This window comes from Podarcis muralis, chromosome 1, assembly GCF_964188315.1.
Source record: "Podarcis muralis chromosome 1, rPodMur119.hap1.1, whole genome shotgun sequence".
Lineage (NCBI taxonomy): Eukaryota > Metazoa > Chordata > Lepidosauria > Squamata > Lacertidae > Podarcis > Podarcis muralis.
The window spans coordinates 127,098,741-127,120,742 of NC_135655.1; positions in this window are offsets into that span (position 1 = coordinate 127,098,741).

Below are 22,002 nucleotides of genomic sequence, written 5' to 3' on the forward strand. Positions count from 1 at the left end.
GGGGGGGGGGAGAAGAAGAAAAGCCAAATCAAGAGGGAAAAGAGAGAGAGAAATTGGGCGGCCTGAGCACAGGCCAATGGCCTGGCAGTTTTATACCTGCTACTGGGATTGACAAAGCTGCCCCTGATTGGTTGACAAGGCATTCTTTGATTGACAAGGCATCTGACCCCTTCACCTCATAGCTCACCCATTAACCCATCAACAAACGCCTAGCCAAATCAATCAACCCACTTGAAGGATTACTGTTAATCTCTTTTCCTTAGGGTGTCCCTATTTTCAATGGAGAAATGTTGGGGGGTATGGAGTTCTCCGACTCCCAAGCCGTCTGAAGGCAATCCTGTACAGTGAAGGGTGTTTTTTTAAAAACGTCTAGTGTTTTATTATGTTTTTATACATGATGGATGCCGCCCAGAGCGGCCGGGGCAACCCAGTCAGTTGTGTGGGGTATAAAGAATAAAATTAACATTATGGAATAGGGCGTCCCTGTGTCTCTGTGTGTGTGTGCTTGTGTAATGCACTTGGAGGGAAGAGCTGGCTGGAACTCTAAACAGAAGCAGCAGAACACACTGCAACAATTGGGTGCAGGTCCCATTTGTGATATACCACAGATGAAGTCCCCACTTTGAAGCATTTACCATATAGAAATCCTCCTCCTCCTTTTGGCTGACCACTGTAAAAGCATGAGACAAAAGGAGCTGGAAGGAAAGAGGAAACGTTGCACAATCTGGAAGAGTGTGAAAGAAGGAAAGAGTGGTAAAGGAAAAAAAGAAAACAAAAAACCTGAGATTAGGTGGGGGATGGGGGAGAGAAGAAGAAAAGTCAAATCCAGAGGGAAAAGAGAGAGAGAAATTGGGCGGCCTGAGCGCAGGCCAATGGCCTGGCAGTTTTATACCTGCTGCTGGGATTGACAAAGCTGCCTCTGATTGGTTGACATGGCTGCTGGGATTGACAAAGCTGCCTCTGGTTGGTTGACAAGGCATTCTTTGATTGACAAGGCATCTGACCCCCCCCTTCACCTCAAAGCTCACCCATTAACCCATTAACTAACGCCTAGCCAAATCAATCAACCCACTTGAAGGATTACTGTTAATCTCTTTTCCTTAGGGTGTCCCTATTTTCAATGGAGAAATGTTGGGGGGTATGGAGTTCTCCGACTCCCAAGCCGTCTGAAGGCAATCCTGTACACTGAAGGGTTTTGTTTCAAATGTCTAGTGTTTTATTGCGTTTTTATACATGTTGGATGCCGCCCAGAGTGGCTGGGGCAACCCAGTCCGTTGTGTGGGGTATAAAGAATAAAATAATCATCATGGAATGGGGCGTCCCTCTGTGTGTGTGTCTTTGCGTTTAATGCACTTGGAGGGAAGAGTTGGCTGGAACTCTAAACAGAAGCATCAGAACGCACTGCAACATTTGGTTGCAGGTCCCATTTGTGACATACCACAGATGAAGTCCCTACTTTGAAGCATTTACCGTATAGAAATCCTCCTCCTCTTTTTGGGCTGACAAGTGTAAAAGCATGAGACAAATGGAGCTGGAAGGAAAGAGGAAACTTTGCACAATCTGGAAGAGAGTGAAAGAAGGAAAGTGTGGTAAAGGAACTAAAGAAAACAAAAAACATGATAATAGGTGGGGGGGGGGAGAAGAAGAAAAGCCAAATCAAGAGGGAAAAGAGAGAGAGAAATTGGGCGGCCTGAGCGCAGGCCAATGGCCTGGCAGTTTTATACCTGCTGCTGGGATTGACAAAGCTGCCTCTGATTGGTTGACAAGGCATTCTTTGATTGACAAGGCATCTGACCCCTTCACCTCATAGCTCACCCATTAACCCATTAACTAACGCCTAGCCAAATCAATCAACCCACTTGAAGGATTACTGTTAATCTCTTTTCCTTAGGGTGTCCCTATTTTCAAAGGAGAAATGTTGGGGGTATGGAGTTCTCCGACTCCCAAGCCGTCTGAAGGCAATCCTGTACAGTGAAGGGTTTTTTTTAAAAAACGTCTAGTGTTTTATTATGTTTTTATACATGATGGATGCCGCCCAGAGCGGCCGGGGCAACCCAGTCAGTTGTGTGGGGTATAAAGAATAAAATTACCATTATGGAATGGGGCGTTCTTGTGTCTCTGTGTGTGTGTGCTTGTGTAACGCACTTGGAGGGAAGAGCTGGCTGGAACTTTAAACAGAAGCAGTAGAACACACTGCAACAATTGGGTGCAGGTCCCATTTGTGACATACCACAGATGAAGTCCCCACTTTGAAGCATTTACCATATAGAAATCCTCCTCCTCCTTTTGGCTGACCACTGTAAAAGCATGTGACAAAAGGAGCTGGACAGAAAGAGGAAACGTTGCACAATCTGGAAGAGTGTGAAAGAAGGAAAGAGTGGGAAACGAAATAAAGAAAACAAAAAACCTGAGATTAGGTGGGGGGGGGAGAGAAGAAGAAAAGTCAAATCCAGAGGGAAAAGAGAGAGAGAAATTGGGCGGCCAATGGCCTGAGCGCAGGCCAATGGCCTGCTGGTTTTATACCTACTGCTGGGAGTGAAAAAGCTGCCTCTGATTGGTTGACAAGGCTGCTGGCATTGACAAACAGCTTCTGGTTGGTTGACAAGGCTGCTGGGTTTGCAAAGCTGCCTCTGGTTGGTTGACAAGGCATTCTTTGATTGACAAGGCATCGGACCCTCCCCTTCACCTCATAGCTCACCAATTAACCCATTAACCAACGCATAGCCAAACCACTTGAAGGATTCCTGTTAATCTCTTTTCCTTAGGGTGTCGATATTTTCAAAGGAGAAATGTTGGGGGGTATGGAGTTCTCCGACTCCCAAGCCGTCTGAAGGCAATCCTGTACAGTGAAGGGTGTTTTTTTAAAAACGTCTAGTTTTTTATTATGTTTTTATACATGATGGATGCCGCCCAGAGCGGCCGGGGCAACCCAGTCAGTTGTGTGGACTATAAAGAATAAAATTACCATTATGAAATGGGGCGTCCCTGTGTCTCTGTGTGTGCATGCTTGTGTAATGCACTTGGAGGGAAGAGCTGGCTGGAACTTTAAACAGAAGCAGCAGAACACACTGCAACAATTGGGTGCTTGTCCCATTTGTGACATACCACAGATGAAGTCCCCACTTTGAAGCATTTACCATATAGAAATCCTCCTCCTCCTTTTGGCTGACCACTGTAAAAGCATGAGACAAAAGGAGCTGGACAGAAAGAGGAAGCGTTGCAGAATCTGGAAGAGTGTGAAAGAAGGAAAGAGTGGTAAAGGAAATAAAGAAAACAAAAAACATGAGATTAGGGGGGGGGGGGAGAGAAGAAGAAATGTCAAATCCAGAGGGAAAAGAGCGAGAGAAATTGGGCGGCCAATGGCCTGAGCGCAGGCCAATGGCCTGCTGGTTTTATACCTACTGCTGGGAGTGAAAAAGCTGCCTCTGATTGGTTGACAAGGCTGCTGGGATTGACAAACGGCTTCTGGTTGGTTGACAAGGCTGCTGGGCTTGCAAAGCTGCGTCTGGTTGGTTGACAAGGCATTCTTTGATTGACAAGGCATCGGACCCTCCCCTTCACCTCATAGCTCACCAATTAACCCATTAACCAACGCATAGCCAAACCACTTGAAGGATTACTGTTAATCTCTTTTCCTTAGGGTGTCCCAATTTTCAAAGGAGAAATGTTGGGGGGTATGCAGTTCTTCGACTCCCAAGCCGTTTGAAGGCAATCCTGTACAGTGAAGGGTGTTTTTTTAAAAACGTCTAGTGTTTTATTATGTTTTTACACATGATGGATGCCGCCCAGAGCGGCCGGGGCAACCCAGTCAGTTGTGTGGGGTATAAAGAATAAAATTATCATTATGGAATGGGGCGTCCCTGTGTCTCTGTGTGTGTGTGCTTGTGTAATGCACTTGGAGGGAAGAGCTGGCTGGAACTCTAAACAGAAGCAGCAGAACACAATGCAACAATTGGGTGCTTGTCCCATTTGTGACATACCACAGATGAAGTCCCCACTTTGAAGCATTTACCATATAGAAATCCTCCTCCTCCTTTTGGCTGACCACTGTAAAAGCATGAGACAAAAGGAGCTGGACAGAAATAGGAAACGTTGCAGAATCTGGAAGAGTGTGAAAGAAGGAAAGAGTGGGAAAGGAAATAAAGAAAACAAAAAACCTGAGATTAGGTGGGGGGGGGGGAGAGAAGAAGAAAATTCAAATCCAGAGGGAAAAGAGAGAGAGAAATTGGGCGGCCAATGGCCTGAGCGCAGGCCAATGGCCTGCTGGTTTTATACCTACTGCTGGGAGTGAAAAAGCTGCCTCTGATTGGTTGACAAGGCTGCTGGCATTGACAAACGGCTTCTGGTTGGTTGACAAGGCTGCTGGGTTTGCAAAGCTGCCTCTGGTTGGTTGACAAGGCTGCTGGCATCGACAAACGGCTTCTGGTTGGTTGACAAGGCTGCTGGGTTTGCAAAGCTGCCTCTGGTTGGTTGACAAGGCATTCTTTGATTGACAAGGCATCGGACCCTCCCCTTCACCTCATAGCACACCAATTAACCCATTAACCAACGCATAGCCAAACCACTTGAAGGATTCCTGTTAATCTCTTTTCCTTAGGGTGTCCCTATTTTCAAAGGAGAAATGTTGGGGGGTATGGAGTTCTCCGACTCCCAAGCCGTCTGAAGGCAATCCTGTACAGTGAAGGGTGTTTTTTAAAAAACGTCTAGTTTTTTATTATGTTTTTACACATGATGGATGCCGCCCAGAGCGGCCGGGGCAACCCAGTCAGTTGTGTGGAGTATAAAGAATAAAATTACCATTATGAAATGGGACGTCCCTGTGTCTCTGTGTGTGCGTGCTTGTGTAATGCACTTGGAGGGAAGAGCTGGCTGGAACTCTAAACAGAAGCAGCAGAACACACTGCAACAATTGGGTGCTTGTCCCATTTGTGACATAACACAGATGAAGTCCCCACTTTGAAGCATTTACCATATAGAAATCCTCCTCCTCCTTTTGGCTGACCACTGTAAAAGCATGAGACCAAAGGAGCTGGACAGAAAGAGGAAACGTTGCACAATCTGGAAGAGTGTGAAAGAAGGAAAGAGTGGTAAAGGAAATAAAGAAAACAAAAAACCTGAGATTAGGTGGGGGGGGGGGGGGAGAAGAAGAAAAGTCAAATCCAGAGGGAAAAGAGAGAGAGAAATGGCCTGCTGGCTTTATACCTACTGCTGGGAGTGAAAAAGCTGCCTCTGATTGGTTGACAAGGCTGCTGGCATTGACAAACGGCTTCTGGTTGGTTGACAAGGCTGCTGGGTTTGCAAAGCTGCCTCTGGTTGGTTGACAAGGCTGCTGGCATTGACAAACGGCTTCTGGTTGGTTGACAAGGCTGCTGGGTTTGCAAAGCTGCCTCTGGTTGGTTGACAAGGCATTCTTTGATTGACAAGGCATCGGACCCTCCCCTTCACCTCATAGCTCACCAATTAACCCATTAACCAACGCATAGCCAAACCACTTGAAGGATTCCTGTTAATCTCTTTTCCTTAGGGTGTCCCTATTTTCAAAGGAGAAATGTTGGGGGGTATGGAGTTCTCCGACTCCCAAGCCGTCTGAAGGCAATCCTGTACAGTGAAGGGTGTTTTTTTTAAAACGTCTAGTTTTTTATTATGTTTTTACACATGATGGATGCCGCCCAGAGCGGCCGGGGCAACCCAGTCAGTTGTGTGGAGTATAAAGAATAAAATTACCATTATGAAATGGGGCGTCCCTGTGTCTTTGTATGTGCGTGCTTGTGTAATGCACTTGGAGGGAAGAGCTGGCTGGAACTCTAAACAGAAGTAGCAGAACACACTGCAACAATTGGGTGCTTGTCCCATTTGTGACATAACACAGATGAAGTCCCCACTTTGAAGCATTTACCATATAGAAATCCTCCTCCTCCTTTTGGCTGACCACTGTAAAAGCATGAGACCAAAGGAGCTGGACAGAAAGAGGAAACGTTGCACAATCTGGAAGAGTGTGAAAGAAGGAAAGAGTGGTAAAGGAAATAAAGAAAACAAAAAACCTGAGATTATGTGGGGGGGGGGGGAGAAGAAGAAAAGTCAAATCCAGAGGGAAAAGAGAGAGAGAAATTGGGAGGCCAATGGCCTGAGTGCAGGCCAATGGCCTGCTGGTTTTATACCTACTGCTGGGAGTGAAAAAGCTGCCTCTGATTGGTTGACAAGGCTGCTGGCATTGACAAACGGCTTCTGGTTGGTTGACAAGGCTGCTGGGTTTGCAAAGCTGCCTCTGGTTGGTTGACAAGGCTGCTGGCATTGACAAACGGCTTCTGGTTGGTTGACAAGGCTGCTGGGTTTGCAAAGCTGCCTCTGGTTGGTTGACAAGGCTGCTGGCATTGACAAACGGCTTCTGGTTGGTTGACAAGGCTGCTGGGTTTGCAAAGCTGCCTCTGGTTGGTTGACAAGGCATTCTTTGATTGACAAGGCATCGGACCCTCCCCTTCACCTCATAGCTCACCAATTAACCCATTAACCAACGCATAGCCAAACCACTTGAAGGATTCCTGTTAATCTCTTTTCCTTAGGGTGTCCCTATTTTCAAAGGAGAAATGTTGGGGGGTATGGAGTTCTCCGACTCCCAAGCCGTCTGAAGGCAATCCTGTACAGTGAAGGGTGTTTTTTAAAAAACGTCTAGTTTTTTATTATGTTTTTACACATGATGGATGCCGCCCAGAGCGGCCGGGGCAACCCAGTCAGTTGTGTGGAGTATAAAGAATAAAATTACCATTATGAAATGGGGCGTCCCTGTGTCTCTGTGTGTGCGTGCTTGTGTAATGCACTTGGAGGGAAGAGCTGGCTGGAACTCTAAACAGAAGCAGCAGAACACACTGCAACAATTGGGTGCTTGTCCCATTTGTGACATAACACAGATGAAGTCCCCACTTTGAAGCATTTACCATATAGAAATCCTCCTCCTCCTTTTGGCTGACCACTGTAAAAGCATGAGACCAAAGGAGCTGGACAGAAAGAGGAAACGTTGCACAATCTGGAAGAGTGTGAAAGAAGGAAAGAGTGGTAAAGGAAATAAAGAAAACAAAAAACCTGAGATTATGTGGGGGGGGGGAGAAGAAGAAAAGTCAAATCCAGAGGGAAAAGAGAGAGAGAAATTGGGAGGCCAATGGCCTGAGCGCAGGCCAATGGCCTGAGCGCAGGCCAATGGCCTGCTGGTTTTATACCTACTGCTGGGAGTGAAAAAGCTGCCTCTGATTGGTTGACAAGGCTGCTGGCATTGACAAACGGCTTCTGGTTGGTTGACAAGGCTGCTGGGTTTGCAAAGCTGCCTCTGGTTGGTTGACAAGGCTGCTGGCATTGACAAACGGCTTCTGGTTGGTTGACAAGGCTGCTGGGTTTGCAAAGCTGCCTCTGGTTGGTTGACAAGGCATTCTTTGATTGACAAGGCATCGGACCCTCCCCTTCACCTCATAGCTCACCAATTAACCCATTAACCAACGCATAGCCAAACCACTTGAAGGATTCCTGTTAATCTCTTTTCCTTAGGGTGTCCCTATTTTCAAAGGAGAAATGTTGGGGGGTATGGAGTTCTCCGACTCCCAAGCCGTCTGAAGGCAATCCTGTACAGTGAAGGGTGTTTTTTAAAAAAACGTCTAGTTTTTTATTATGTTTTTACACATGATGGATGCCGCCCAGAGCGGCCGGGGCAACCCAGTCAGTTGTGTGGAGTATAAAGAATAAAATTACCATTATGAAATGGGGCGTCCCTGTGTCTCTGTGTGTGCGTGCTTGTGTAATGCACTTGGAGGGAAGAGCTGGCTGGAACTCTAAACAGAAGCAGCAGAACACACTGCAACAATTGGGTGCTTGTCCCATTTGTGACATAACACAGATGAAGTCCCCACTTTGAAGCATTTACCATATAGAAATCCTCCTCCTCCTTTTGGCTGACCACTGTAAAAGCATGAGACCAAAGGAGCTGGACAGAAAGAGGAAACGTTGCACAATCTGGAAGAGTGTGAAAGAAGGAAAGAGTGGTAAAGGAAATAAAGAAAACAAAAAACCTGAGATTATGTGGGGGGGGGGGGGAGAAGAAGAAAAGTCAAATCCAGAGGGAAAAGAGAGAGAGAAATTGGGAGGCCAATGGCCTGAGCGCAGGCCAATGGCCTGAGCGCAGGCCAATGGCCTGAGCGCAGGCCAATGGCCTGCTGGTTTTATACCTACTGCTGGGAGTGAAAAAGCTGCCTCTGATTGGTTGACAAGGCTGCTGGCATTGACAAACGGCTTCTGGTTGGTTGACAAGGCTGCTGGGTTTGCAAAGCTGCCTCTGGTTGGTTGACAAGGCTGCTGGCATTGACAAACGGCTTCTGGTTGGTTGACAAGGCTGCTGGGTTTGCAAAGCTGCCTCTGGTTGGTTGACAAGGCATTCTTTGATTGACAAGGCATCGGACCCTCCCCTTCACCTCATAGCTCACCAATTAACCCATTAACCAACGCATAGCCAAACCACTTGAAGGATTCCTGTTAATCTCTTTTCCTTAGGGTGTCCCTATTTTCAAAGGAGAAATGTTGGGGGGTATGGAGTTCTCCGACTCCCAAGCCGTCTGAAGGCAATCCTGTACAGTGAAGGGTGTTTTTTTTAAAACGTCTAGTTTTTTATTATGTTTTTACACATGATGGATGCCGCCCAGAGCGGCCGGGGCAACCCAGTCAGTTGTGTGGAGTATAAAGAATAAAATTACCATTATGAAATGGGGCGTCCCTGTGTCTCTGTGTGTGCGTGCTTGTGTAATGCACTTGGAGGGAAGAGCTGGCTGGAACTCTAAACAGAAGCAGCAGAACACACTGCAACAATTGGGTGCTTGTCCCATTTGTGACATAACACAGATGAAGTCCCCACTTTGAAGCATTTACCATATAGAAATCCTCCTCCTCCTTTTGGCTGACCACTGTAAAAGCATGAGACCAAAGGAGCTGGACAGAAAGAGGAAACGTTGCACAATCTGGAAGAGTGTGAAAGAAGGAAAGAGTGGTAAAGGAAATAAAGAAAACAAAAAACCTGAGATTATGTGGGGGGGGGGGGAGAAGAAGAAAAGTCAAATCCAGAGGGAAAAGAGAGAGAGAAATTGGGAGGCCAATGGCCTGAGCGCAGGCCAATGGCCTGAGCGCAGGCCAATGGCCTGCTGGTTTTATACCTACTGCTGGGAGTGAAAAAGCTGCCTCTGATTGGTTGACAAGGCTGCTGGCATTGACAAACGGCTTCTGGTTGGTTGACAAGGCTGCTGGGTTTGCAAAGCTGCCTCTGGTTGGTTGACAAGGCTGCTGGCATTGACAAACGGCTTCTGGTTGGTTGACAAGGCTGCTGGGTTTGCAAAGCTGCCTCTGGTTGGTTGACAAGGCATTCTTTGATTGACAAGGCATCGGACCCTCCCCTTCACCTCATAGCTCACCAATTAACCCATTAACCAACGCATAGCCAAACCACTTGAAGGATTCCTGTTAATCTCTTTTCCTTAGGGTGTCCCTATTTTCAAAGGAGAAATGTTGGGGGGTATGGAGTTCTCCGACTCCCAAGCCGTCTGAAGGCAATCCTGTACAGTGAAGGGTGTTTTTTTTAAAACGTCTAGTTTTTTATTATGTTTTTACACATGATGGATGCCGCCCAGAGCGGCCGGGGCAACCCAGTCAGTTGTGTGGAGTATAAAGAATAAAATTACCATTATGAAATGGGGCGTCCCTGTGTCTCTGTGTGTGCGTGCTTGTGTAATGCACTTGGAGGGAAGAGCTGGCTGGAACTCTAAACAAAAGCAGCAGAACACACTGCAACAATTGGGTGCTTGTCCCATTTGTGACATAACACAGATGAAGTCCCCACTTTGAAGCATTTACCATATAGAAATCCTCCTCCTCCTTTTGGCTGACCACTGTAAAAGCATGAGACCAAAGGAGCTGGACAGAAAGAGGAAACGTTGCACAATCTGGAAGAGTGTGAAAGAAGGAAAGAGTGGTAAAGGAAATAAAGAAAACAAAAAACCTGAGATTATGTGGGGGGGGGGGGAGAAGAAGAAAAGTCAAATCCAGAGGGAAAAGAGAGAGAGAAATTGGGAGGCCAATGGCCTGAGCGCAGGCCAATGGCCTGAGCGCAGGCCAATGGCCTGAGCGCAGGCCAATGGCCTGAGCGCAGGCCAATGGCCTGAGCGCAGGCCAATGGCCTGAGCGCAGGCCAATGGCCTGAGCGCAGGCCAATGGCCTGAGCGCAGGCCAATGGCCTGAGCGCAGGCCAATGGCCTGAGCGCAGGCCAATGGCCTGAGCGCAGGCCAATGGCCTGAGCGCAGGCCAATGGCCTGAGCGCAGGCCAATGGCCTGAGCGCAGGCCAATGGCCTGAGCGCAGGCCAATGGCCTGAGCGCAGGCCAATGGCCTGAGCGCAGGCCAATGGCCTGAGCGCAGGCCAATGGCCTGAGCGCAGGCCAATGGCCTGAGCGCAGGCCAATGGCCTGAGCGCAGGCCAGGCCTGCTGGTTTTATACCTACTGCTGGGAGTGAAAAAGCTGCCTCTGATTGGTTGACAAGGCTGCTGGCATTGACAAACGGCTTCTGGTTGGTTGACAAGGCTGCTGGGTTTGCAAAGCTGCCTCTGGTTGGTTGACAAGGCATTCTTTGATTGACAAGGCATCGGACCCTCCCCTTCACCTCATAGCTCACCAATTAACCCATTAACCAACGCATAGCCAAACCACTTGAAGGATTCCTGTTAATCTCTTTTCCTTAGGGTGTCCCTATTTTCAAAGGAGAAATGTTGGGGGGTATGGAGTTCTCCGACTCCCAAGCCGTCTGAAGGCAATCCTGTACAGTGAAGGGTGTTTTTTTTAAAACGTCTAGTTTTTTATTATGTTTTTACACATGATGGATGCCGCCCAGAGCGGCCGGGGCAACCCAGTCAGTTGTGTGGAGTATAAAGAATAAAATTACCATTATGAAATGGGGCGTCCCTGTGTCTCTGTGTGTGCGTGCTTGTGTAATGCACTTGGAGGGAAGAGCTGGCTGGAACTCTAAACAGAAGCAGCAGAACACACTGCAACAATTGGGTGCTTGTCCCATTTGTGACATAACACAGATGAAGTCCCCACTTTGAAGCATTTACCATATAGAAATCCTCCTCCTCCTTTTGGCTGACCACTGTAAAAGCATGAGACCAAAGGAGCTGGACAGAAAGAGGAAACGTTGCACAATCTGGAAGAGTGTGAAAGAAGGAAAGAGTGGTAAAGGAAATAAAGAAAACAAAAAACCTGAGATTATGTGGGGGGGGGGGGGGAGAAGAAGAAAAGTCAAATCCAGAGGGAAAAGAGAGAGAGAAATTGGGAGGCCAATGGCCTGAGCGCAGGCCAATGGCCTGAGCGCAGGCCAATGGCCTGAGCGCAGGCCAATGGCCTGAGCGCAGGCCAATGGCCTGAGCGCAGGCCAATGGCCTGAGCGCAGGCCAATGGCCTGAGCGCAGGCCAATGGCCTGAGCGCAGGCCAATGGCCTGAGCGCAGGCCAATGGCCTGAGCGCAGGCCAATGGCCTGAGCGCAGGCCAATGGCCTGAGCGCAGGCCAATGGCCTGAGCGCAGGCCAATGGCCTGAGCGCAGGCCAATGGCCTGAGCGCAGGCCAATGGCCTGAGCGCAGGCCAATGGCCTGAGCGCAGGCCAATGGCCTGAGCGCAGGCCAATGGCCTGAGCGCAGGCCAATGGCCTGAGCGCAGGCCAATGGCCTGAGCGCAGGCCAATGGCCTGAGCGCAGGCCAATGGCCTGAGCGCAGGCCAATGGCCTGAGCGCAGGCCAATGGCCTGAGCGCAGGCCAATGGCCTGAGCGCAGGCCAATGGCCTGAGCGCAGGCCAATGGCCTGAGCGCAGGCCAATGGCCTGAGCGCAGGCCAATGGCCTGAGCGCAGGCCAGGCCTGCTGGTTTTATACCTACTGCTGGGAGTGAAAAAGCTGCCTCTGATTGGTTGACAAGGCTGCTGGCATTGACAAACGGCTTCTGGTTGGTTGACAAGGCTGCTGGGTTTGCAAAGCTGCCTCTGGTTGGTTGACAAGGCTGCTGGCATTGACAAACGGCTTCTGGTTGGTTGACAAGGCTGCTGGGTTTGCAAAGCTGCCTCTGGTTGGTTGACAAGGCATTCTTTGATTGACAAGGCATCGGACCCTCCCCTTCACCTCATAGCTCACCAATTAACCCATTAACCAACGCATAGCCAAACCACTTGAAGGATTCCTGTTAATCTCTTTTCCTTAGGGTGTCCCTATTTTCAAAGGAGAAATGTTGGGGGGTATGGAGTTCTCCGACTCCCAAGCCGTCTGAAGGCAATCCTGTACAGTGAAGGGTGTTTTTTTTAAAACGTCTAGTTTTTTATTATGTTTTTACACATGATGGATGCCGCCCAGAGCGGCCGGGGCAACCCAGTCAGTTGTGTGGAGTATAAAGAATAAAATTACCATTATGAAATGGGGCGTCCCTGTGTCTCTGTGTGTGCGTGCTTGTGTAATGCACTTGGAGGGAAGAGCTGGCTGGAACTCTAAACAGAAGCAGCAGAACACACTGCAACAATTGGGTGCTTGTCCCATTTGTGACATAACACAGATGAAGTCCCCACTTTGAAGCATTTACCATATAGAAATCCTCCTCCTCCTTTTGGCTGACCACTGTAAAAGCATGAGACCAAAGGAGCTGGACAGAAAGAGGAAACGTTGCACAATCTGGAAGAGTGTGAAAGAAGGAAAGAGTGGTAAAGGAAATAAAGAAAACAAAAAACCTGAGATTATGTGGGGGGGGGGGGGAGAAGAAGAAAAGTCAAATCCAGAGGGAAAAGAGAGAGAGAAATTGGGAGGCCAAAGGCCTGAGCGCAGGCCAATGGCCTGAGCGCAGGCCAATGGCCTGAGCGCAGGCCAATGGCCTGAGCGCAGGCCAATGGCCTGAGCGCAGGCCAATGGCCTGAGCGCAGGCCAATGGCCTGAGCGCAGGCCAATGGCCTGAGCGCAGGCCAATGGCCTGAGCGCAGGCCAATGGCCTGAGCGCAGGCCAATGGCCTGAGCGCAGGCCAATGGCCTGAGCGCAGGCCAATGGCCTGAGCGCAGGCCAATGGCCTGAGCGCAGGCCAATGGCCTGAGCGCAGGCCAATGGCCTGAGCGCAGGCCAATGGCCTGAGCGCAGGCCAGGCCTGCTGGTTTTATACCTACTGCTGGGAGTGAAAAAGCTGCCTCTGATTGGTTGACAAGGCTGCTGGCATTGACAAACGGCTTCTGGTTGGTTGACAAGGCTGCTGGGTTTGCAAAGCTGCCTCTGGTTGGTTGACAAGGCTGCTGGCATTGACAAACGGCTTCTGGTTGGTTGACAAGGCTGCTGGGTTTGCAAAGCTGCCTCTGGTTGGTTGACAAGGCATTCTTTGATTGACAAGGCATCGGACCCTCCCCTTCACCTCATAGCTCACCAATTAACCCATTAACCAACGCATAGCCAAACCACTTGAAGGATTCCTGTTAATCTCTTTTCCTTAGGGTGTCCCTATTTTCAAAGGAGAAATGTTGGGGGGTATGGAGTTCTCCGACTCCCAAGCCGTCTGAAGGCAATCCTGTACAGTGAAGGGTGTTTTTTTTAAAACGTCTAGTTTTTTATTATGTTTTTACACATGATGGATGCCGCCCAGAGCGGCCGGGGCAACCCAGTCAGTTGTGTGGAGTATAAAGAATAAAATTACCATTATGAAATGGGGCGTCCCTGTGTCTCTGTGTGTGCGTGCTTGTGTAATGCACTTGGAGGGAAGAGCTGGCTGGAACTCTAAACAGAAGCAGCAGAACACACTGCAACAATTGGGTGCTTGTCCCATTTGTGACATAACACAGATGAAGTCCCCACTTTGAAGCATTTACCATATAGAAATCCTCCTCCTCCTTTTGGCTGACCACTGTAAAAGCATGAGACCAAAGGAGCTGGACAGAAAGAGGAAACGTTGCACAATCTGGAAGAGTGTGAAAGAAGGAAAGAGTGGTAAAGGAAATAAAGAAAACAAAAAACCTGAGATTATGTGGGGGGGGGGGAGAAGAAGAAAAGTCAAATCCAGAGGGAAAAGAGAGAGAGAAATTGGGAGGCCAATGGCCTGAGCGCAGGCCAATGGCCTGAGCGCAGGCCAATGGCCTGCTGGTTTTATACCTACTGCTGGGAGTGAAAAAGCTGCCTCTGATTGGTTGACAAGGCTGCTGGCATTGACAAACGGCTTCTGGTTTGTTGACAAGGCTGCTGGGTTTGCAAAGCTGCCCCTGGTTGGTTGACAAGGCTGCTGGCATTGACAAACGGCTTCTGGTTGGTTGACAAGGCTGCTGGGTTTGCAAAGCTGCCTCTGGTTGGTTGACAAGGCATTCTTTGATTGACAAGGCATCGGACCCTCCCCTTCACCTCATAGCTCACCAATTAACCCATTAACCAACGCATAGCCAAACCACTTGAAGGATTCCTGTTAATCTCTTTTCCTTAGGGTGTCCCTATTTTCAAAGGAGAAATGTTGGGGGGTATGGAGTTCTCCGACTCCCAAGCCGTCTGAAGGCAATCCTGTACAGTGAAGGGTGTTTTTTTTAAAACGTCTAGTTTTTTATTATGTTTTTACACATGATGGATGCCGCCCAGAGCGGCCGGGGCAACCCAGTCAGTTGTGTGGAGTATAAAGAATAAAATTACCATTATGAAATGGGGCGTCCCTGTGTCTCTGTGTGTGCGTGCTTGTGTAATGCACTTGGAGGGAAGAGCTGGCTGGAACTCTAAACAGAAGCAGCAGACCACACTGCAACAATTGGGTGCTTGTCCCATTTGTGACATAACACAGATGAAGTCCCCACTTTGAAGCATTTACCATATAGAAATCCTCCTCCTCCTTTTGGCTGACCACTGTAAAAGCATGAGACCAAAGGAGCTGGACAGAAAGAGGAAACGTTGCACAATCTGGAAGAGTGTGAAAGAAGGAAAGAGTGGTAAAGGAAATAAAGAAAACAAAAAACCTGAGATTATGTGGGGGGGGGGGAGAAGAAGAAAAGTCAAATCCAGAGGGAAAAGAGAGAGAGAAATTGGGAAGCCAATGGCCTGAGCGCAGGCCAATGGCCTGAGCGCAGGCCAATGGCCTGAGCGCAGGCCAATGGCCTGAGCGCAGGCCAATGGCCTGAGCGCAGGCCAATGGCCTGAGCGCAGGCCAATGGCCTGAGCGCAGGCCAATGGCCTGAGCGCAGGCCAATGGCCTGAGCGCAGGCCAATGGCCTGAGCGCAGGCCAATGGCCTGAGCGCAGGCCAATGGCCTGAGCGCAGGCCAATGGCCTGAGCGCAGGCCAATGGCCTGAGCGCAGGCCAATGGCCTGAGCGCAGGCCAGGCCTGCTGGTTTTATACCTACTGCTGGGAGTGAAAAAGCTGCCTCTGATTGGTTGACAAGGCTGCTGGCATTGACAAACGGCTTCTGGTTGGTTGACAAGGCTGCTGGGTTTGCAAAGCTGCCTCTGGTTGGTTGACAAGGCTGCTGGCATTGACAAACGGCTTCTGGTTGGTTGACAAGGCTGCTGGGTTTGCAAAGCTGCCTCTGGTTGGTTGACAAGGCATTCTTTGATTGACAAGGCATCGGACCCTCCCCTTCACCTCATAGCTCACCAATTAACCCATTAACCAACGCATAGCCAAACCACTTGAAGGATTCCTGTTAATCTCTTTTCCTTAGGGTGTCCCTATTTTCAAAGGAGAAATGTTGGGGGGTATGGAGTTCTCCGACTCCCAAGCCGTCTGAAGGCAATCCTGTACAGTGAAGGGTGTTTTTTTAAAAACGTCTAGTTTTTTATTATGTTTTTACACATGATGGATGCCGCCCAGAGCGGCCGGGGCAACCCAGTCAGTTGTGTGGAGTATAAAGAATAAAATTACCATTATGAAATGGGGCGTCCCTGTGTCTCTGTGTGTGCGTGCTTGTGTAATGCACTTGGAGGGAAGAGCTGGCTGGAACTCTAAACAAAAGCAGCAGAACACACTGCAACAATTGGGTGCTTGTCCCATTTGTGACATAACACAGATGAAGTCCCCACTTTGAAGCATTTACCATATAGAAATCCTCCTCCTCCTTTTGGCTGACCACTGTAAAAGCATGAGACCAAAGGAGCTGGACAGAAAGAGGAAACGTTGCACAATCTGGAAGAGTGTGAAAGAAGGAAAGAGTGGTAAAGGAAATAAAGAAAACAAAAAACCTGAGATTATGTGGGGGGGGGGGGGAGAAGAAGAAAAGTCAAATCCAGAGGGAAAAGAGAGAGAGAAATTGGGAGGCCAATGGCCTGAGCGCAGGCCAATGGCCTGAGCGCAGGCCAATGGCCTGAGCGCAGGCCAATGGCCTGAGCGCAGGCCAATGGCCTGAGCGCAGGCCAATGGCCTGAGCGCAGGCCAATGGCCTGCTGGTTTTATACCTACTGCTGGGAGTGAAAAAGCTGCCTCTGATTGGTTGACAAGGCTGCTGGCATTGACAAACGGCTTCTGGTTGGTTGACAAGGCTGCTGGGTTTGCAAAGCTGCCTCTGGTTGGTTGACAAGGCATTCTTTGATTGACAAGGCATCGGACCCTCCCCTTCACCTCATAGCTCACCAATTAACCCATTAATTGAGCGCAGGCCAATGGCCTGAGCGCAGGCCAATGGCCTGAGCGCAGGCCAATGGCCTGAGCGCAGGCCAATGGCCTGAGCGCAGGCCAATGGCCTGAGCGCAGGCCAATGGCCTGAGCGCAGGCCAATGGCCTGAGCGCAGGCCAATGGCCTGAGCGCAGGCCAATGGCCTGAGCGCAGGCCAATGGCCTGAGCGCAGGCCAATGGCCTGAGCGCAGGCCAATGGCCTGAGCGCAGGCCAATGGCCTGAGCGCAGGCCAATGGCCTGAGCGCAGGCCAATGGCCTGAGCGCAGGCCAATGGCCTGAGCGCAGGCCAATGGCCTGAGCGCAGGCCAGGCCTGCTGGTTTTATACCTACTGCTGGGAGTGAAAAAGCTGCCTCTGATTGGTTGACAAGGCTGCTGGCATTGACAAACGGCTTCTGGTTGGTTGACAAGGCTGCTGGGTTTGCAAAGCTGCCTCTGGTTGGTTGACAAGGCATTCTTTGATTGACAAGGCATCGGACCCTCCCCTTCACCTCATAGCTCACCAATTAACCCATTAACCAACGCATAGCCAAACCACTTGAAGGATTCCTGTTAATCTCTTTTCCTTAGGGTGTCCCTATTTTCAAAGGAGAAATGTTGGGGGGTATGGAGTTCTCCGACTCCCAAGCCGTCTGAAGGCAATCCTGTACAGTGAAGGGTGTTTTTTTTAAAACGTCTAGTTTTTTATTATGTTTTTACACATGATGGATGCCGCCCAGAGCGGCCGGGGCAACCCAGTCAGTTGTGTGGAGTATAAAGAATAAAATTACCATTATGAAATGGGGCGTCCCTGTGTCTCTGTGTGTGCGTGCTTGTGTAATGCACTTGGAGGGAAGAGCTGGCTGGAACTCTAAACAGAAGCAGCAGAACACACTGCAACAATTGGGTGCTTGTCCCATTTGTGACATAACACAGATGAAGTCCCCACTTTGAAGCATTTACCATATAGAAATCCTCCTCCTCCTTTTGGCTGACCACTGTAAAAGCATGAGACCAAAGGAGCTGGACAGAAAGAGGAAACGTTGCACAATCTGGAAGAGTGTGAAAGAAGGAAAGAGTGGTAAAGGAAATAAAGAAAACAAAAAACCTGAGATTATGTGGGGGGGGGGGGAGAAGAAGAAAAGTCAAATCCAGAGGGAAAAGAGAGAGAGAAATTGGGAGGCCAATGGCCTGAGCGCAGGCCAATGGCCTGAGCGCAGGCCAATGGCCTGAGCGCAGGCCAATGGCCTGAGCGCAGGCCAATGGCCTGAGCGCAGGCCAATGGCCTGAGCGCAGGCCAATGGCCTGAGCGCAGGCCAATGGCCTGAGCGCAGGCCAATGGCCTGAGCGCAGGCCAATGGCCTGAGCGCAGGCCAATGGCCTGAGCGCAGGCCAATGGCCTGAGCGCAGGCCAATGGCCTGAGCGCAGGCCAATGGCCTGAGCGCAGGCCAATGGCCTGAGCGCAGGCCAATGGCCTGAGCGCAGGCCAATGGCCTGAGCGCAGGCCAATGGCCTGAGCGCAGGCCAATGGCCTGAGCGCAGGCCAGGCCTGCTGGTTTTATACCTACTGCTGGGAGTGAAAAAGCTGCCTCTGATTGGTTGACAAGGCTGCTGGCATTGACAAACGGCTTCTGGTTGGTTGACAAGGCTGCTGGGTTTGCAAAGCTGCCTCTGGTTGGTTGACAAGGCTGCTGGCATTGACAAACGGCTTCTGGTTGGTTGACAAGGCTGCTGGGTTTGCAAAGCTGCCTCTGGTTGGTTGACAAGGCATTCTTTGATTGACAAGGCATCGGACCCTCCCCTTCACCTCATAGCTCACCAATTAACCCATTAACCAACGCATAGCCAAACCACTTGAAGGATTCCTGTTAATCTCTTTTCCTTAGGGTGTCCCTATTTTCAAAGGAGAAATGTTGGGGGGTATGGAGTTCTCCGACTCCCAAGCCGTCTGAAGGCAATCCTGTACAGTGAAGGGTGTTTTTTTAAAAACGTCTAGTTTTTTATTATGTTTTTACACATGATGGATGCCGCCCAGAGCGGCCGGGGCAACCCAGTCAGTTGTGTGGAGTATAAAGAATAAAATTACCATTATGAAATGGGGCGTCCCTGTGTCTCTGTGTGTGCGTGCTTGTGTAATGCACTTGGAGGGAAGAGCTGGCTGGAACTCTAAACAAAAGCAGCAGAACACACTGCAACAATTGGGTGCTTGTCCCATTTGTGACATAACACAGATGAAGTCCCCACTTTGAAGCATTTACCATATAGAAATCCTCCTCCTCCTTTTGGCTGACCACTGTAAAAGCATGAGACCAAAGGAGCTGGACAGAAAGAGGAAACGTTGCACAATCTGGAAGAGTGTGAAAGAAGGAAAGAGTGGTAAAGGAAATAAAGAAAACAAAAAACCTGAGATTATGTGGGGGGGGGGGGGAGAAGAAGAAAAGTCAAATCCAGAGGGAAAAGAGAGAGAGAAATTGGGAGGCCAATGGCCTGAGCGCAGGCCAATGGCCTGAGCGCAGGCCAATGGCCTGAGCGCAGGCCAATGGCCTGAGCGCAGGCCAATGGCCTGAGCGCAGGCCAATGGCCTGAGCGCAGGCCAATGGCCTGCTGGTTTTATACCTACTGCTGGGAGTGAAAAAGCTGCCTCTGATTGGTTGACAAGGCTGCTGGCATTGACAAACGGCTTCTGGTTGGTTGACAAGGCTGCTGGGTTTGCAAAGCTGCCTCTGGTTGGTTGACAAGGCATTCTTTGATTGACAAGGCATCGGACCCTCCCCTTCACCTCATAGCTCACCAATTAACCCATTAATTGAGCGCAGGCCAATGGCCTGAGCGCAGGCCAATGGCCTGAGCGCAGGCCAATGGCCTGAGCGCAGGCCAATGGCCTGAGCGCAGGCCAATGGCCTGAGCGCAGGCCAATGGCCTGAGCGCAGGCCAATGGCCTGAGCGCAGGCCAATGGCCTGAGCGCAGGCCAATGGCCTGAGCGCAGGCCAATGGCCTGAGCGCAGGCCAATGGCCTGAGCGCAGGCCAATGGCCTGAGCGCAGGCCAATGGCCTGAGCGCAGGCCAATGGCCTGAGCGCAGGCCAATGGCCTGAGCGCAGGCCAATGGCCTGAGCGCAGGCCAGGCCTGCTGGTTTTATACCTACTGCTGGGAGTGAAAAAGCTGCCTCTGATTGGTTGACAAGGCTGCTGGCATTGACAAACGGCTTCTGGTTGGTTGACAAGGCTGCTGGGTTTGCAAAGCTGCCTCTGGTTGGTTGACAAGGCATTCTTTGATTGACAAGGCATCGGACCCTCCCCTTCACCTCATAGCTCACCAATTAACCCATTAACCAACGCATAGCCAAACCACTTGAAGGATTCCTGTTAATCTCTTTTCCTTAGGGTGTCCCTATTTTCAAAGGAGAAATGTTGGGGGGTATGGAGTTCTCCGACTCCCAAGCCGTCTGAAGGCAATCCTGTACAGTGAAGGGTGTTTTTTTTAAAACGTCTAGTTTTTTATTATGTTTTTACACATGATGGATGCCGCCCAGAGCGGCCGGGGCAACCCAGTCAGTTGTGTGGAGTATAAAGAATAAAATTACCATTATGAAATGGGGCGTCCCTGTGTCTCTGTGTGTGCGTGCTTGTGTAATGCACTTGGAGGGAAGAGCTGGCTGGAACTCTAAACAGAAGCAGCAGAACACACTGCAACAATTGGGTGCTTGTCCCATTTGTGACATAACACAGATGAAGTCCCCACTTTGAAGCATTTACCATATAGAAATCCTCCTCCTCCTTTTGGCTGACCACTGTAAAAGCATGAGACCAAAGGAGCTGGACAGAAAGAGGAAACGTTGCACAATCTGGAAGAGTGTGAAAGAAGGAAAGAGTGGTAAAGGAAATAAAGAAAACAAAAAACCTGAGATTATGTGGGGGGGGGGGGGAGAAGAAGAAAAGTCAAATCCAGAGGGAAAAGAGAGAGAGAAATTGGGAGGCCAATGGCCTGAGCGCAGGCCAATGGCCTGAGCGCAGGCCAATGGCCTGAGCGCAGGCCAATGGCCTGAGCGCAGGCCAATGGCCTGAGCGCAGGCCAATGGCCTGAGCGCAGGCCAATGGCCTGAGCGCAGGCCAATGGCCTGAGCGCAGGCCAATGGCCTGAGCGCAGGCCAATGGCCTGAGCGCAGGCCAATGGCCTGAGCGCAGGCCAATGGCCTGAGCGCAGGCCAATGGCCTGAGCGCAGGCCAATGGCCTGAGCGCAGGCCAGGCCTGCTGGTTTTATACCTACTGCTGGGAGTGAAAAAGCTGCCTCTGATTGGTTGACAAGGCTGCTGGCATTGACAAACGGCTTCTGGTTGGTTGACAAGGCTGCTGGGTTTGCAAAGCTGCCTCTGGTTGGTTGACAAGGCTGCTGGCATTGACAAACGGCTTCTGGTTGGTTGACAAGGCTGCTGGGTTTGCAAAGCTGCCTCTGGTTGGTTGACAAGGCATTCTTTGATTGACAAGGCATCGGACCCTCCCCTTCACCTCATAGCTCACCAATTAACCCATTAACCAACGCATAGCCAAACCACTTGAAGGATTCCTGTTAATCTCTTTTCCTTAGGGTGTCCCTATTTTCAAAGGAGAAATGTTGGGGGGTATGGAGTTCTCCGACTCCCAAGCCGTCTGAAGGCAATCCTGTACAGTGAAGGGTGTTTTTTTTAAAACGTCTAGTTTTTTATTATGTTTTTACACATGATGGATGCCGCCCAGAGCGGCCGGGGCAACCCAGTCAGTTGTGTGGAGTATAAAGAATAAAATTACCATTATGAAATGGGGCGTCCCTGTGTCTCTGTGTGTGCGTGCTTGTGTAATGCACTTGGAGGGAAGAGCTGGCTGGAACTCTAAACAGAAGCAGCAGAACACACTGCAACAATTGGGTGCTTGTCCCATTTGTGACATAACACAGATGAAGTCCCCACTTTGAAGCATTTACCATATAGAAATCCTCCTCCTCCTTTTGGCTGACCACTGTAAAAGCATGAGACCAAAGGAGCTGGACAGAAAGAGGAAACGTTGCACAATCTGGAAGAGTGTGAAAGAAGGAAAGAGTGGTAAAGGAAATAAAGAAAACAAAAAACCTGAGATTATGTGGGGGGGGGGGGAGAAGAAGAAAAGTCAAATCCAGAGGGAAAAGAGAGAGAGAAATTGGGAGGCCAATGGCCTGAGCGCAGGCCAATGGCCTGAGCGCAGGCCAATGGCCTGCTGGTTTTATACCTACTGCTGGGAGTGAAAAAGCTGCCTCTGATTGGTTGACAAGGCTGCTGGCATTGACAAACGGCTTCTGGTTTGTTGACAAGGCTGCTGGGTTTGCAAAGCTGCCCCTGGTTGGTTGA